Genomic DNA, 18,726 nt, shown 5'->3' with positions numbered 1-18,726 from the left:
CGCTCCGCAGCCTTCCTCCTTTCCCAGCTCTATAAAAGTTCCATTTAGCTTTCGCTTCTTCCGTCCCAAAGAGCCATCCATCATCGCGAGCAAATGGCCCGACAGGTCTGCTCCAGGGCTGGCTGCCCATCAGAATCTCTCCTCTCCCTGCGGAAAGCAGCGGCGTCCAGACTGCGCACACCGGGGGGGAGGGGCAGGGGGAGGCGGGGCGGCCAGTGGGAATCCGACGGCGCACCAATGGGGAGGCGCTTTGGAGAGCAGGGGCGTGGCCGCGGCGCTGGGGTCGCTCTGTCAGGCAGGCTCCCAGGGCTGCAGGTGGGGAAAGGAGCGTCAGGAGGAGAAGCCGCCCGGCTTGGCAGCTCGCTCGTTCGCTCTCCCGCCGTCCTGAAGGGTTTCCAAGCGCGCCCCGGAGCCCCGCCACCCTGGTTCCTCGGAGCCTGGGCGAAAGCTGCCGCCGGCTGGCGCCCGCGCTACTTTCCCAGGAGAAAGCGGCCAGCGGGGGCTGAGCGGGACTCTCGGCGGCCGCTGCTGCTGGCGGCGGGTCTCTCAGGTGAGGCGCCTCGCCGCTTCTTGCTCCTGTCCCGCGCGGCCAAGTCTGAGGGAGGGCGGGCGGGCGGGCGGGCGGCGGACCCGAGCGGCTTCTGCTCGACGCGTCGCAGCCGGAGAGCGGCGTCCTGCCCTTGGTTTGAGGTCAGCGGGAAGGGCTGGGCGAGGGACAGATGCCGCGCTCGCCGCCCTGCTGCGTCTCCGTCCGGCAAGAAGGCGGTGAAGGGAGCGAGATATGTATCAGGGGAGAAAAACATGCCGCGGGGGGGGGGGTCTCTCCGCCGCCCGGCTTCCCGCAGCTCCGCGTGGGCTTCTGCGGAGCGTCTCTTTCCCTCAGCGAGTCTCTCTCTCCGGCCGCCCGTGCCCAGCTTAAGAAGTCCATTAGCCTCGCGCTCTTCCCCCGCCCTTCCCAGGTCGGCGCTCGGCTCTGTGTGTGTGTGCGCGCGTGAGTGTGTGTAATCCTCTCGGAGTCCTGTCCCCCCCCCCCCCCAGCCGCAGCCCTGCCGTCCTGGATGCTTCTTCGCGTTGCCCGCCCTGCCCAGCGTAGCCCCTCGCTCGCCTGCTTCCCGCGCCTTCTGCGCTCCCCGCTCTTCCAAAAGAGGGACGAGCCCGTTGCTGGAATCCGACGAGCCGGGAGCGCAGAAGCAGCGGCAGCAGCAGCAGGAGGAACTTTGGCTCCGGGAGGGACTTGCTGTTTGCCCGTCTGTTTCTCGGAAGCCGGCGAGGAAGCTTCGCGTTTTGATTTTCGCCGCGCTTGTGGAGCACAGCTGAAAGGGTGAGGATCTCTTCACTTCGTTCACCTCTTTCCAAAGGGCTTTTTAACCTGCATGCTGAACTCTGGCAGATGTTGAGATTTGCTGCACTCGAGCAGGTGTTCAGCTCCCTCTGCGCTCCGCGAGATGTGCGCGTGAACGGGAAGCAAGCGCTCTGCATATTTCCATCCCTCTTTTTATTTTTTATTTTCAGTAAATTCGCATTTGTACTGTAGGTGATCTGTAATATTCAGTACAAGGATCGATGGAGAGGAATGGTAGGAAAGGAATGACTGCAAAACAATGCTGCAACAAAATATTGCAGTGTGCGGTACTTCTGTCCAGGATTTCAGCCTCTATGCTCCACTCTGTTGTTTCCTCCCCTTCACCAGCAGCCTACCAGAATTCCCCTCAGTAGTCCTCATTCAGCTGTTTTGGGCTTCCTCTCCCAAAGCTATTTTCCTCTCTTCTGCAAGACTGCAAACCTTGGGGTTTCCCCAAACTGCTGATGCCTCTCCTTTGTGTGTGAATGGTGCTATTTTGGCTACATCCAGGTTAGCACTAGGACGGCTGAGTTTGGTTTTAGCATATGTCTGTATAACTGATATGATAGAATGTGAGGGATGCAACCATGGATAAGCACTGGGGGAAGATCAAAGTCTATTAGTATCACCATTTCCCTCTTTGTCCTCCCCGGAATACTAGAGAAAACCATTCAGGGAGTGTGGATTTTTCTGTCAAGGGAAGAGGGGAAGGGGAAAGCCAGATTGTACTGTGTGAATTCTCCGCAGTTCCACTGCTTAGGTTGTATTGTGATTCCAGTTATTTCATTAAGGGGGACGGGACCGAAGCAAGCTAAACTCCTAGATCTTGGCAGAGTGCTGGGCTGGACTATGGATTGATTCTCTTCTGGAATGAGATGACACACAAGATTCTTGCTGTCTCACCCACCAGGAGTTATAGTGCTCTAATCTATGGAGAGACTGTAGGCACTCTGTGGCGCCATCTGTGGGACAACAATTATTAGACACTATAAGAAGGTTGGAGTCACAGCATTGATAGAAACATAAGCAGAAGGAAATGGCCTTAACAGATGTGTGTGAGCGTGCGTGCATGCGTGCGTGAGAGATGATTTGCTTTACAAGAATAAACTGTTGGCTTCTAGGTGGTATGGACTTACTATTGACTGTATGAATCATATATGAAAGTATTCCTGTCTTTAGTGATTAATTTGTAGGTTAAATAATTAAGTTTTAATGCATAGACTGCCTCCCTTCAAATTGTGAAACAAAGTTTCAGTATTTGTTTTGCCAAAATGCATAATCTTCTTTTTTTGGTAATAATGAAGATATAGTTGTTAACCATAATCTCTCTCCCCCTCTCTCTCCCTCTTCAATCCACTGTTGTATCCCTTCTGTTTTCCATTTGTCACTTTGTTAAAAGTTATGGAGTATTGTTTGTAAAAGAAAAAAGAAAAAGTTACTAGGTAGCAGCAAAATCTTTTACATTTTCAACTGGTAAACACACACAAACATACACACACACACTCTAAATTTTCATTTAATGGATTTACATTCATTACATTTTTAAATAAAATGTAAATATTTCAATTCTAGTAAATATGTGATTCCTTCCATACAGCTTGATATTCCAGGGAAATGGTAAGGAAATGAAAATAAAGTTAGCTAGAAAAATATATTTCATTTAACACTTGTTTCTTGCCTAGATTGCTTCCTCATCTCAGCTTAGCTACTACAAATAGGAATTAAAAGAATGACTGAATTGGAGAAACATTAACTAATTAACATAGCAGTCTTCAGCTACTTTAGCTGTGAGGGGGCTGAAGAGTAAACTCTAAAGGGCCTGCCTTATCTGCAGCAGTAATTAGGATTCTTTTTTTAGTAAGCTCACTTTGGGGTTCTTCTTCTTAAAGTTGGACTGCTTCCAGGAGTGCCTGTTTATCTTTCTCTCTGTAGAACACAGTTGCTCCACACACTGCTTGTGCGACATAATAGGCTGTGTCTGCCCAAGCTAATTGCTGACTGTCAGAGAGCATTGTTAGATGTATAGTACTAATAGCATATGGGCAGTTGCATTTCATTATGCTAAAGTATGCTAAAGACAAGGGGAGTGAGGGACTAGTCAGAGATCAGTCAACTGGGCCGGCTAATTGCAAGCCTAGAAAAGGTTGGGCTAGGATTCTGCTGAAGGGTGTTGTTTCAGAAGAGAAATCTGCAGACTGGATAGGGTTATGGTGCATCAATGGCTAATAATGATCAGAGTACAAACTTTAAAAGCTGTGTCAGCAGATTCAAGGTGCATTTTGCCTGTGTCAGGAAAGTTCTTGAGTCTTCAGTAATATTACACAAACAGCTGATTGCACTTGTGGATAATGCTGAGCCTACTGCCTGCAATTACTTACTGACTTCAGTGAATGGGTCTGTGACATGGTTAGAACATAAACTCTGATGTATTTTGCAAGACCCATTTCCTTATCCATTTTTCTAAAGCAGTTAAAGAATCGGTGAGCCAAGAAAGACGCCCAACAAAATGTTGTGGTGTGGAGTGTTCCTGTTAAGGTTTCCAGTCAGCTGGTGCTGCCATCTTCCAAGGCACTCATTCAATTCCACCTTCCCTCCTAGTTTTTTGTCCCCCTCCTCATGTCACAGCCAGGCAGGGTATTAAGCATGTTAAGAGTCTTGGAGCAGCACTTGTAAGAGTGATTGCGCCCCTCCCCCCCGACAGACAGACACATTATTTCACAGGCCAAAGCAGATTTCGTGCCATATCTGAGCTTGCATTTGAACAGTACAATGTTTATTAATTACTAGAAAGCCCTTATTTCATGTGACTACTAGTATCTGTGTCTTACATTGATTGATCTATGGATATGTTTAGACGGAGAATGGTTCCTGAACCCCAACGCTTCTATTTTTAATTTCACTGTATCTACTTAAGTCTTTATGTATGTAATGGTTACCATTGCCCAAATACTCAGAATGTTTTATAAGAGGCTAAATATAGCTTCATTATTTGCTCTTGTAATGTAAGCAACACCACATATGTTGTTGATCCCTGTAAGTTGATCATATTAGTGTCTCTTTATAGATCGCAGCATAAATGCACTTCTAAAGGGTGGGGGGGAGGAAGGAGATCAATGTTTTAACACTGACACATTTTTAGCTTAACATTATTGTGAGTGACAAAAACATTGAACAAGATTGGGAATTAAATTTTGAACTCCTGTTTAGTCTGTAGAGTGGGTCAAAAGAGGTTAGAAATGCAGTTGTTTCAGAAATCAACTGAAATGCTTTGGCCTTATTCAGCAGCTGCCACTGCTGAATAATCCTGATCACACTGATGCACAGATAAGAGGTTTAACAGCATGAAATCAAGCAAAGAATAGAAAAATGGCAGTGACATTGATGATAATGAGGCAAAATCTGGGACTGACATTTTGAATTTTATGCCACATATACTATTCACTATTTTTCTTTAAAAAACAACAACAATCCACCATAGTGACTAAAATTATTTCTAAATTTTGCTCAGAAGCCTCTTTAAACTAAATAAGACTTTCTTTTGAGTAACCATATAGGATCACACAAATAATGCTTATTTTTCTAATGATAACAAGCCTACTTAGACACATTGCTGAATGCCTCCAACTTTGTTAGATTGTGGGTTAAATCTGTAAGGGAACAATATGTCAGTTTTTCTTTTTTTGAACTGTGTGTGTGTAAGAGAATAACAGTGCAATCCTATACATGCCTATTCCCACTAAATTCAAGGGATTTTATTCCCTGTTAAGGGGGTACAGAACTGCAGCCTCGTTTGCCTAACTTCTTTTTGGAGGGGGCTTGTTAAATATTACATTATGTTTAGAAATTTTTCTGTTCTAGAGGCAATTTAGATGCATAATCCAAACATGCAATAATTCTGTGGTGTCCTTTTGTGTGTATTATTACAGCAAAAAAAGTAAACAACAAACCTCAATATTTGACTTCACTATTGAGCCTGTAATACTATACCCTTTCTTGGGCGTAAGTCCCATAGACCTCAATAGGACTTTCTTCTGTGTAGGAGCATGACAATTGTGTTGCTCACTAAAACCCTATTCATTATAGCTGCAGAATCAAGGTTTTATTGCTCTGTTTCCTTTTCCAGTTTTTCCAATGTGCATATTTGGTGGATATGATTCATTTATCGCTAAATCATTCTCACTTTTCTCATCCATACTTTGGATGGATAAAATATGAGTCATAATGTTCTAAAAAAATCCAAAGCATTTTTCACACTTCTACCTGCACTATTTGTATTCTGCCTATTGACGAATGAGCTACCAAATATATAGTTCTACCATGAAGTGGGATAATGTGCTGCTTCTCTGACTATCAAATAAGTTGGGAAGTAATAGTTCTTGGGCAGTTAGCACTCTAGGCCAATAACAGATATTTCAGAAAAAAAGAGGGGGGAAAGGAAGGTGGGTTGATGAAGTTATACGTTATAAAAATAGCATATCCACTGTGCTCCAAAATATTCACAGCTGACGTGATGCCTGAAAAATTGTAATTTCAGTGTCGGCTGAAGAAGTAATTGCCCCTAAAATTGCTGCATGGAGCTGAACCAACATTTTCAGCTTCATAACTTTTGTTATACAGAGATGGAGATGGTACGAATTGACAGTATATAACAGATAGGAAGAAGGCGCCGTGTATGTGCTACTCCCCACACTTAGCCGAGGGACAAAGTAGATATAATGGCAGCCATTCTGCGTGGGACATTGAACAGTTCAAACCATGTGGAAGGTGCTTCATCATCAACCTGACATCACTTCCACGATCAGACTACAGCAGAAATGCTTGAAGATAGAAATTCTGGGAAGGTAACCCATTGGCAACTCACCCGCTTGCTCCGTTTGCTGCAGGAAATCCTATAAAAGGATGATATCAGAGCCACTGAGAAGTACAGCAGAACCAGCAGGGAAGACTCCCCCCTGTGCAGTGTCTGGCCAAAGTCATTAAGGTGGTTTCAGCCTTGTAATAAGCCAGGCTGAAACAGATCTAAATCCAACCTGCAGCTGAGTTGCCACCACTCTCTCCTACACCTTACTTAAAAAATGGGAAGTTAAAACCGAGCTGGTAACAAATAAAGGATAGTGGAGGTGAAAGAGGGCTCACAAATCTTTCTTTTAGTATTGGAATTGGAACATATTCCCCATCCAAGGAAACATACTCAGCTCTGGTACAGTATTCTTATTCAGCCAAGATGGGTATGTATCCAAAGAAGAACTGTTTGGCTTCAGTTCTTCAGGCAGCTTGTCCACATCCTTAGGCTGAAGAAACATAGGAAAACCAGACACCTGAGTCACAGCTGTAGATACTCCACTCAATGTGGAATCTAATGCAACTGTGATTATCTTGACTGGCAAGATGTTTTACAAACTAGTAACAGCAAGCTAATGGGAGTTTGATATGTAACACCATTTAGGTCAGCTCTGAATGGATGTCACTCTGTTGGGATGATATAATTTACTGACTGTGTTGACACGAGCATCATCACTGCTACAGAGTAGGCTACAGAATGAGTTCTAACCCATCAAATTAGTCTTGAGATTTTCTCCACTGTTACTCCTGCTAGCTATCCTTTCATGTCATTGTCCCAAGAGAACAAAGAAGGCTGAACTTTTTACATTCAGAGGGTGATGAAAGCATTGTTCCAAGCACCCAGACCATTTCTCCATTCCATGATTATCCAGTCATATTCTCTCTGCCTTGGAGATCTTGAGGGATATGAGGGTGAGTCTACCACCACTGGCGGAGGAAGAGGAGTGCAGGGGGAGCGCACTGCCCCCAACAGCATGATCCTGGTGGGGTGCTATCGCGGCTGCCCCCCCCGCACTGGGTGCCACACTACGCCCCTACGGGCGGCGCATCACGCCCCTGGGACACCCGCCAGCCCCGCCTGCTCTCCACACACACACACACACACACCCCCGGTGCCAGAGCATGAAGCTCTGCCACTGTCTACCACAGCACCCTGGACTGTAGTAGGTCTCCAGTGAATTTCTTGAAGGTCTTGGATCCAGGAACAGCATTGTTTGAGCCGACATTTTGCTTAATCTTGCTTAACTAAATACCGTCCACCACGATGCAGATGCAGCAAAGGTTAAAAGCACCACACATAACCTTTTACTAGGTTACAGACCCTCAGGCACGTATGAGGATGGTTGTGTATGCCCCCACGAAATTGCAAAGTTTTAGCAGGGTTGATTGATTTCATTCTTGTTTCTTCCAAAGCATTCCTAACTCCAGTTTATTTGTATTGCTCTAATAAAATGAATGTGCATATCCAAAATGCATGAAGTATTCTGAACAGTACAATTTTATGTACTATTTTTTCTTTTGAGAAATATATGTATGGCTCCAGAAATTCTGGTAATGTTGAATATATCTTTGCCATGGACATTTTCTCAGTAAACTATTGATTTCAAATGCTTTGCAAAATATAATCACTTGATTTTATACTGGCTAGATAAAGCCTTTTGCTTGCTTGAAGAAAGGTAATATCAGGAAATAGATAGCTGTTCTGTTCTCCTATTGTAGCTGAAAAGACTATTTGGAGACATAAAGCCCTCCTCATTGTAAGATAGAAGGCAAAAATTCCTGACACTGTAATGAAGATCAACAATTTACAACCTTCATTTCCCTTCCTTAAGAGAAAAAAGTTAATGCTACTGGCTAATAAATTACCGAATGTATCCCATGCCCTAAAATATAGATTTTTCCCCTTATATACAGCTTAATATATTACACACAGACACACACACAAACCTATATGCTTAGGCAGATGAGAAAGCATTGTTTTCAGTAGTTCGCAGCAAGTATTTTTCAGGACTTGGTAAGCGAACAGTGTGACTACAATAGCAAACTAATCCATTTAATCTCTTGTTTTGACAGCTATTTCAGGAATGTAAAGTAGAAGCGTAATTTTGAATCTCTTCAGATTTATATTTAGAATAAATGACAAGAGTGACACAGAATTGGCACACCAGTGTTCCATGAAGCATTTAGCTACTTGCTGTGCGGGGAGCAATTGGGCTCTATAATGCCTAAAAAACAGTGTTCCTGCCAATGTGAACAGCTTCTCTTGGAGAACCCGTTTCTGTAGCATGGCTTTCTGTCTGACCTGCCATGGGCTTATCCAAATTATGCCCTTAGCACTTGATTAGAAATTGTAGGAGTGCTTGAGGAATGCAGACTCTTCTTTAGGTGTTGCAACTAGAGAAAACTTAATACAGAGACAGCACACAAAATACAGCAGGGATAAACACACTACCTTCATTTTTTGTCCATAGTCATTTTTGACTCATGGAAGGTGATTGCCTCAAGCAGGGATTGTTTTATGCCTATGGAGGTTCTCCACATCTTTTAGAACTTTGGAAAATCATGAGAAACCTCCATGGATACATTACCATTCCAGGCAGTCACCTTCCACAACTTGAGCAGTTATGAGAACAGTGATGGGAGAAGCATGTAGCTAGTGGCCTGTCCCTGCTTGACCCCCTTCAATTATTTATTTGCTATACACATGAATGACCAGACTATAATAGTAGAGTTCTGAGCGTCAAACAAAGGATGGGAAATCAGTTTAAAAACATGTTTTCCTTTGTGAATCAGACTCACTACTAATGATGATGATGAAACATGATGGGAAAGGACTAGGCAGAGTCTCGCTTTTTGAGGTTATGCACTTATGTTTTAATTTGTAGAGCAGGAGGGCTTTGTTTTTGTTTTTGTTTTAGAAAAAGGAGGAACATTTAAAAAATAGTACCATACACTGTTCATGTAGCACCATCCATTTTGTCCCCATTATTATTATTAATATTTAATTATTTATACCCCACCTTTTCCCCGATCATCACAGATAGTGAAAACAAAAATGTTCTATGGCGATGTAAAACAAGTCACATTACTATTACTACTACCTCTACTACTATTCTAAACTGGACACACACAGCTTTCTATATTGTGCCCATAGCCAACTGAGGAAATGTAAAAGTGGCCTCTGGGTGGCAGTTAAGAAGTCTGAGTTAGCTCTAGGTTTTCGTATGCACTCAGTGTTTTAGTGGCTCAGGACAGGAATGCTTTAGGTGATTTCTCCCCTAAGTATATTTTATATTGCTGCTGTCTTGTGTGAACTTTAAGGGTTCCCTGAGCTTGCTGTTTAGCAGACAAGTAACTACTGCTTTTGGTACATGTCCTGGGTGGTTTAGAGATTTCCAGGTATATAATCGTGATACTAGGTGGTTGTCAGCTAAGTTTTACTCAAAGTAGACTCACTGAAATTAATGAACACAACTATGTTAAGGCCAAATTCACCACCGTATTTTTCGCCCTATAAGATGCACTTTCCCCCCTCCAAAAATGAAGGGGAAATGTGTGTGCATCCTATGGGGCGAATGCAGGCTTTCGCTGAAGCCTGGAGAGTGAGAGGGGTCGGTGCACACTGCCCCTCTCACTCTCCAGGCTTCAGGAAGCTATCCGCAAGTCTTGCAAGCCCGGTGGGAGTTCCCACGGGCTCGCAAGGCTTGCGGGCAGCAGCCTGCAGCCAGAAGCATGGGGCGCGCTGCACAGCGCGCCCCGGGCTTCGGTTCCCCGACCTGGTTTGGAGGCTGGTGGTGGGGAGAAGCGTGCTTCTCCCCGCCGCCAGCTCCACAAGTTTGGGGAACAGCGGGGAGGCGCCGCCATCCTGCTGTTCCCCAACCTGGTTTGGGCTTCAGGCAGATATCCGCAAGCGTGGGAGCCCGACGGGAAGTCGCGCCGGTCTCCCAAGGCTTGCAGAGAGCTGACTATTCTGGGGGCTGGGGTCAGGGGAAGCTCGGGCGTCCCCCGCCCCAGCCCCACGCCTGAGGGGAAAATAATTTTTTTTCTTTATTTCCCCCCGGAAAAAAACTAGGTGCGTCCTATGGGGCGAAAAATACGGTATTTTAATTTCAGTAGGTTTACTCTGACTAAAACTAAAGCACTAAGCCAGTGTTTTGGCTTAGCTTGGAAATTCTTATAGGGCTTACATTTTATGCAGTGGTATATATTTTCCAAGGTCAGCTAGTTTTAGGCCTAAGATAACAGATGGGCAAAGCTTTCAGATTGACTGTGACAGACAACACAATAACACTGGCTTCTTGGAACACTTGAAATCTTGGCACTGTTACATGCACTCTGTTTTTGAATATATTCTAATTCTGACCATGATCTGAGAACATAACTAGTAGTGATTAAATATCAAAGTCATCAGCTTGTTTCCAATACAGCTTTTTAAAGTACCAGTTGTTAGTTACTTTTCCTCTTGTTTTGCCTTTATCCTAGAAATTAGGCGTGCCAATTACAGGGGGCTGAGGGGTCTTCAGCCCCCTCAGTATCTGGAGTTGGGGCCCCTGAATGTTGTGGGGGCAGAGGAGGGCAAGCACAGAGCCCTCCTCCTGAAGTGTTTTGTTTGTTTGTTTTGAGCCACCTTCCTGGTGTGCCTTTTCCTTACAATGTCAATCTTTTGGTTCTTGCTACATTTCTTGTCCAGCTCTTTTATTCCAATTCCCAGAACATTGTGTTATCCTTAAGGACTTGTTTCTCCTTCTGGCTTGAACTTAGAACAAGTTACTGTATTGCTTCAATCTTTTGGCTAGTTTGCCTAGACCAGACTCCCCAAATTGACATGTTCCCTCAGCCACAATCTTTGTGTTATAACAATGTTCTTTTTCATTCCATGTCTAGCTCATTGCTCCTGCACTATTATCAACTCAATGCAGTATTTAAGGATATTATCTTTCTCATTTTTTTGGTATCTCTAATGGTGTCTCTAATGGAGCTGATGTCTGCAATTAACTGATACCAGCACTTGACTGTTATCTTTTAACGTATTATTTATAAACCGGTGACATTGCTATTAAATTACTAACTTGTTTCCCCTCCCCTTCTTCTTTATGTGCTGACTCCTACGATTCACTGACTACTACTACAATGTTAACATACTACAATGGTCTGGTGATGGTCATCACATCAAAATTATTGGTAAGTTCTAAAAAAAATGTAATGGAATGAAGATATTTTTCTTTGAGACATGAAAAATGGCTCTTTAGTATTTCTAATTTAGAGGAAAGTGCGGTTTAGAAAATATGTTTGTGTATGTATACATGAATGTCATATTTATGATATATTATGCCATATTCTCTGCTCATCAACACCCACTTTTTATGTTTGCGTTGGCCAGTAGTACTGTTTGGGGAGATTCTCACTAATAGCAGGCTTGCACATACCTATCACTTGCTGTATTGGGAACCACAGATGTGTATTAGATGTGTATTTTGCTACACATCTGAATGTGTAGCAGAATAAGCATAGATTTTAATCTGTTCTGTATTTCTCTGAATGGCAGTGTATTCTAAAGTACATCTGAACATGCATCCACATCTGTATTCTTGTGCAGCTAGCCATGTATTAAGCAATTTTTAAAAAAATGTGTGACTATAACTATATCAGGGGCACCAGGTTTAATAACTGATATAATAAGTTCACGAAGTTTCAAATCCTAGTTGAATAGTTAAGGATGGTGCAGCAGTATGTTCAATGTCTTAAATCCCACTGATGGAGTCCAGAACACAGTCTGAAGGCACATTCTGCTGTTACATTGTTAAAATTAAGCATGTATTTTAATAATATATGAGAGATGTTACTTTTGTGTTATTTAAGTACATGATTTAGTATAGTTCCCTGGATTCCAGAGTGCAGTTTGTAATTTAATTGCCAATATTTTTCAGTTGCATGAAAATAACCGGGAAATGTGCATAGTTGTTTGGTTTAATTTTCTGTGATACATTCTAAATGTGCATTGATACTGCTACAGAGTGTTCTTATTATCTTAGATTTATATTAATTGACTGCTTGACATATGAGCTACAAACAAATAATTTTTTATGTACTGGTTATAAATTCACAAGTGCAAATATGTGTAGCGTGTCTCTTAATCTTTTCATATCCTAGCTCTGTATTTGCGGAGCTGCTTGTCTTATGGCTTTAATATGAGGTCATGGAGCTGGAGTTTAATGATGCTCATCATTTTTCATATGACCTTTCATGCTAGTTGAGCATATGTTGCTATGCTGCTTTAGGGGACAATCCAAACCTATTAAGATCAATGGAAGTTTTGCCATTGACTACAAGGGATGCCATTTGCACCTTTAATCTCTTCCCTGACCCATTCTATGGGATTGTTGTTGTTTTTCTGATATGTGGCTAGAAATGCAGTTAAAGTGGCTTTCCTGCATGACTGGTGCTAGGTAATTTCATGACTGAGTAGCAGTGAGTCCTGTAAGTGAACTGCTGCAGATCCTTCTTTGAAGCAAGGAAGCCTTGATCAGCTTGAAAGAGTAATGGTTCCTGAGCTCAGGGATATACATGTTGCATATTTCTTCACTTTATTTGCTCAACATCTGAATCAAAGAGTCTACATTTCTGAGAGCTAACTGTTTTGTTTTTATATTTGCTAATATTCTGCCTAGGAGTGTATGATAGTAGCATTTTCTGTGTTAAAGTACGTTTATAATGTTTCACTGCATATTGCATTATGGTCATGCAGTGATTATTAAAGTGAGCAATTTTGCTATCTTTGTTCAGCTGTACCTGGGCTAACTCCAGCAGCTACAGCAGTAGTGGGGTTTGTAAAACAACAAGAAGTAAATGCAGATTTTGTCTTAAGATAGAATGAAGTCATCTTGAAAATATGAAGAGCCATATATTTCTCTCCATGAAATAATAGGAATGCATGTCATGTCTAGAGTAAAAGAACAACAGCAAAAAAGAGATTAGAGGAATCCCAGGCTTGAATGACAAGCTTGGCAACAGGAGTATGTTCTGTGTCTGATAACAGTGAAGTTCATTAGTAGAGCTGAAACAGGTTAACTGTAATAAGCATATGCATTCATTGGAAATGTGATAAGACCAGTTATGCAACATAAATGTGATTTACCTCAGTATCATTGCAATACACCTGGACATCTTAATTTTATTTGACTGCTGTGTTCCAAGTCCTGCATGATGCAGACCTACTTGAAGAGGTTTTGCAGGCTGATAGCAAAGCAAATCACCTGTACCACCTCTGCTCTTGGTAGTGCAATGTAGTGTCACCTGTGGCTTTGCTTCTTCTCTGTTGAGAACTAGAATGCAAACTACCCCAGCTTTACCCCTCCAGATACTTTAGACAATTCCCATCACCATTGGTCATGCTGACTGCGGATGTTGGGAATTGTACTCTAAAATATATGGCCTACACCAGGTTAGGGAAGGCGGTTCTACAGCATAATGAAATAGCTAGCTAAATGGAGAAATTTGTTTCTGGTCTAGTCCTTTTCCCATTCTTAGTCCACCAAGTCATGCAAATCCACATACAATAAAGCAATTCCTGCTGTGAGATGATTGAACTCAGTGCATCAGGACTGGAAAAGGTAAACAGGCTCCGGTGACCCTTTTGTGCTGGGGTTTCATTCCTGGCCCCCGGGTGCATTGGAAGAGTGTGCATAAGTGTCTTCTTCTGGGTCCAAAAGGACCTGTGCATCAGCAATGGTGCACTAATTGGATGCATCTAAAATGGTCCCTCCTGCAATCTATTATTTATTATTTTTAAATATTGATTTAGTACTCTTTTGGACAAAGCCCACCCAAAACAACTTAAAAGCAATAAAAAGTTGAAGTATATTTTTTAAGAAAACCTAAAAAGCATTACTAAGATCAAGAATAAAGCAGATTTACAAAGTTAAAAACTAACTCGGAACTCCAAAAACATAATAAAATTCCATCCACCATCAGTGACAGGGACAAACAAACAAAAATTATTCTGGGGTGACCAATCAGAACACCATCAGATTATTTAAGGCCTTCAAAAAAATCTGAAGTGTAGGTACCTGCTTCAGCTCTACTGGGAAGAAGTTCAAAAGGTGTAGAGTCACCACAGAAGAGGTTCTCTCTTCCATGCTTATCACTGTCAGAGACCTGGTTGGTAAAAACACCAAGAAGGCCTGTGATTGTGATCTCTGTGAAGGCAGGATGGTATGACTGAATGTGGTCTATCAAATAGTTCAGGCCAAAACTATTCAGGACTTTAAAGGATAAAATAAAAAAGAATAACATGTTGACATTGGTCACTGTGATGTTTGGGCTGAAGAAAGCTTTTGAAGCTCCCGAACTATCAACCAGGAGGGAGAGAACATGCCAGTCGGGCATGTGTCTCTGCCAGGGTCCTACACGAGTGTAGGACAAGCTCTAAATTGGACCTGAAAACATACTGGAAGTTAGTGTAGCTGATAGATGTGTTAAGGACTTATCGTATTTTTCGCCCATAGGACGCACTTTTCCCCCTCAAAAAATGAAGGGGAAATGTGTGTGCGTCCTATGGGGCGAATGCAGGCTTTCGCTGAAGCCTGGAGAGCGAGAGGCATCGGTGCGCTTACAGGAATCCCATTTAATGAGATTACCCTCATCTTCAAATCTAAATTTATGGTATGGTACCAAGAAGTGGATCTGGCCAAACTGCGGGAGGCAGTGGAAGACAGGAGTGCCTGGCGTGCTCTGGTCCATGGGGTCACGAAGAGTCGGACATGACTAAACGACTAAACAACAACAACCAAGAAGTGGGGAGAAGTCAGAACAACAACAAACTCCAAGCTCTAAAACCAATACATGGTGAAATGTATTGGTTCTGTTAGGAATGTAATGTAGTCCTATGGGCAATGCCATCTACTGAAGGGAGGTGCACCACAAGTGGGTCTGCCTTGCAGTATCCCCCCCCCCACACTGTTAAACATGTGTTGCTTAGGTGAGCATGCTTTTTAAATGGTCATCAAACCTTTCTGTTCACCAAGCTTGCCTGCCCTGCACAACCTTTGAGTCTTGATGACCTCTTTTTATGATCTGGGAACTAATGGATCCTAATTTGCAACAGAATAAATATTTATGCTTGAAATGGATGGATACTTAAGATAATCCACTAGGCCTGCAATATGGCCAAGATGCTGCTGCTCCAAAATAACCTACTTTACTTGTCTATTTGAAATAAGCCGCACGTATGCCATGGCGATGCTGCTTTAGAGTTAGTTTTCCCTTTTAGAACTTGTTCCAATTTTGATCCACTTCTCCCTATGGTCAGAGAACAGATGTAGCAGTCCCAAATGGGACTTTGAAGTTGTCCACCCACCATTTCATTTGATGACTCTCCTCTCTTTTTCCATTATCCCATCTGTTTCCACCCACACATCAATAGAATTTGTTGCACTTGCCCTGTTGTGTCCAGTGTCACACCTGCAGTGGCTGAGGTTAAGGAAAAGGCAAAGTAGGGATGTTGCTTCAGAATCTTTCAGGAAGCAGAAATTATTATCTATTGTGAGAAGGTATATTGCTTCTTCTTTATAACTTGTTCAGAGTTACTTGTCACAGAGTTATATTTAAAGTTCCTTTTCCTTATCTGTTTGCCTGACACAGCATGCAGTGGACAAATCATGCGAAATGATTTTCTTTCTTTCTTTTTAAAAAACACCCTTTTATTTCTTTTTCATGTATGCACATAAGTTGTTTGCTCTGGTCCCTTCTTTTTGTGTTTAAACCATAGCTGTTCATTTTCATTTCTTGGAGAGATAATAGTGCTGATGAATGAGTATTTTGTCTGTCGCATAAAGGCTTAGCTTTAAAGAGAATGAAGCAAAGAAAATTACAGTGGCAAAGGTTTCTAAATTACACTTGCACAGGAAGATGTTCATGATAAGGAAGTAGTTAAATGGTGCTATTTGGGAAGAAACAGCAAGTTATGGCCCACACTTTATGTGTCAGCAGAATGAGGAAACAATTGATTCATAAGGTCAGTGGAGCGCCGTTGGTGCTAACAAAATAAAAATTCTTAAGCAACAATTTAAAGACTGATATGTACAAATCTGTTCTTTCTCTCCAAAGCCCTTTTTCCTTCAGGAGAAGGAAATGGGGCTGCCTCCATGGGCATGTGTTCTATTATAAGGAGCAAACTACATGTTCCAGGCTAACAGTTCCTTGACAAAACAAAGTCACATTGGGAATGAGAATTTATACTATAAAAGCAGCAATTTGAACTCCAAGGGATTAGCTACTTGGTGGGCAATTTGGAGCAGAGAGAAGTTAGATGTGAAAATGTTTCAGCAACCCCATCCCTCTTCCATTGCTTTAAATCCCCTTCGCAGACTAGCTTTCCTTTAAAAAAAAGAAAAAGAAAAAAGCTTTAGGGCACTATTGCACACATTAGCATGTGACTTCTAGTTATTCCCCTTGCGATACTAACAGTGTTGTGCCAGATTGGAGATTAGTGAATGCTTCCCCTTGCTTCTTAGAAATAGCTTGGCTCTCATTTGCCTACATGGGATACTGCTTTAACCGGTACTGTACAAGTTTCTGCTTATGCCAAAACAGTGGACAGAAAATGCTGGGCAAGAACTTCTTCACAATTTTTTCAAAGCTTTGCCAATGTCAAAGTAGAGACATGAAAGAAAAGGTACAAAGCAGTGCTATACACGTGATCCATATGGCAATCACTATGAAATGCACTGGAAGCTTGAAGTATGCTTGCACCTCTCCCCCACCCACCCCCATGTCACCCTGTTTTATCACCTGCCTACTGACTCATTCTCTATTCCAGTCCTTCAGGTGTACCTCTCTCTTTGGCTCTTTTGAATGCTTGCTGTAGGAGGTAGTTTTCTAGATTGCAGGGATCTTCCTGTTGCTGCTACTGTATTGGAGTAATCCCATGAGAACACTGAACCAGCAGTTCTGAAGTGTTTTGGATAAAGCAGCATTTCTCCTTAGACACTGTTGGTGAAATGAGCAGAGAAATGAAATTGCCCATTAAATCTGAGTAATGAAGAGCACTACTTGACTGTTTGACTATTCACTGTAGACTGAGTACTCATTCTGAGGCTCTGTTTGTATGTCCATATGCATCTAAGTTGGGGGAGGGCAGGAGAATATACATTTCACTTTTCTCAAGCCCCATCCACTCTTCTCCAGTTCATCCAGTATCTTTGAGCTAAGCAGCCTAGTTTCTTTGATATTGAACAAATGTCAGATTCAGATTTGCAGTCTTTAGGGTTATAGCCTGATTTGAAGAAACCACTGTAAAACTAAAACCTACATTTTGTAGTGCTTTGAAATATGCATAGCCACTTGTATTCACAGCCCGTATATTACTGCCATCTCTGTACACTGTTGTGCAAGAAGGGGAGTTTGTTTCAAATCTTTTGAAGGTAAGGTAGGGACCCCTGACCATTAGGTCCAGTCGTGATCGACTCTGGGGTTGAGGTGCTCATTTCACTTTATTGGCCGAGGGAGCCAGCATACAGCTTCCGGGTCATGTGGCCAGCATGACTAAGCCACTTCTGGTGAGCCAGAGCAGCGCACGAAAACACTGTTTACCTTCCCACTGGAGTGGTACCTATTTATCTACTTGCACTTTGACGCGCTTTCGAATTGCTAGGTTGGCAGGAGCAGGGACCGAGCAACGGGAGCTCAGCAACCTTCTGATCGGCGAGTCCTAGGCTCTGTGGTTTAACCCACAGTGCCACCCACGTCCCCCAAATTTATTACAGTAGGTTTAATTGATAAATTACTATTTCCCCCCTTGCCCTATGTTCCAGAAAATGGGGTAATCAAAAAATCCTTTTTGCGCACATTCTAAGGACGTATGGAAATGTTGATGCCTTTTCTTCTTCCTATAAATTAGGAGTGCAGAACCTATGACCCTCAGATGTTGTTGGCTCCAACTCCCTCCCACCCCAGGTATCATAGCAAATAGTTGGGCAATGATGGGTGTTGTAATCCAGCAAGAACTGGAGTATTAAATCCATGCTATAAATTATTGCTTTGGGAAACCTGTATATTGGGTGGGATTCATCTAACACCCCTCCCCCGGCAGACTTCTGCTTGTACAATGGAGCTTCCCCCCTCCGCGTGCTCCCCATACTCCTCAGAATTATCTCCCTAGGGGTCAGCAGGAGAGGGGAGAATATTCCACCCGGAAAGTTGCAATGCTTGCGCAGACAAAATGTTCATAAGCATGGAAGAGGGACATTTTAGTTTCTATTATGGCTAGTGAGTTCTCGCATGAGCTAAAACACAACAGCCTCATAGGAAAAGAGCTGACAATATGACCAACACAGAACATGGCAACTAATTTTACCTTCTCTTAATTGGTCACTAAATATAAATGAAATTTGTCAAGTCATTGTATAACTTTTCACCGAAGTGGTAAAGCTGGAAGTAAGTCCCGCTGGCCTTAGCAGCACTTAATTACAAGAAAACATAATGGGTGACATCCAATGATGTCTGTTTGCTCAGTGGAAATTTGATTTCTCAATAGGACTTCTGCT

At 42.7% G+C, this 18,726-nt stretch overlaps 1 protein-coding gene across 1 annotated transcript in view; it reads left to right on the top strand.

Annotated features, from left to right (window-relative positions):
• Window positions 1-314: 314 nt before the first annotated feature.
• The window catches only part of EPB41L3 (erythrocyte membrane protein band 4.1 like 3), a 126,367-nt gene continuing 107,955 nt past the window's right edge, over window positions 315-18,726 (top strand). Inside the window, exon 1 of the mRNA XM_081918006.1 lies at window positions 315-550. The gene's annotated coding sequence lies outside the window, so the exon portion shown is untranslated. The remainder of the gene's footprint in view (window positions 551-18,726) is intronic.

Source organism: Podarcis melisellensis (genome assembly GCF_964234715.1).
Source record: "Podarcis melisellensis genome assembly, chromosome: 7".
Classification (NCBI taxonomy): domain Eukaryota; kingdom Metazoa; phylum Chordata; class Lepidosauria; order Squamata; family Lacertidae; genus Podarcis; species Podarcis melisellensis.
This window is presented reverse-complemented; position numbering and strand designations above follow the sequence as displayed.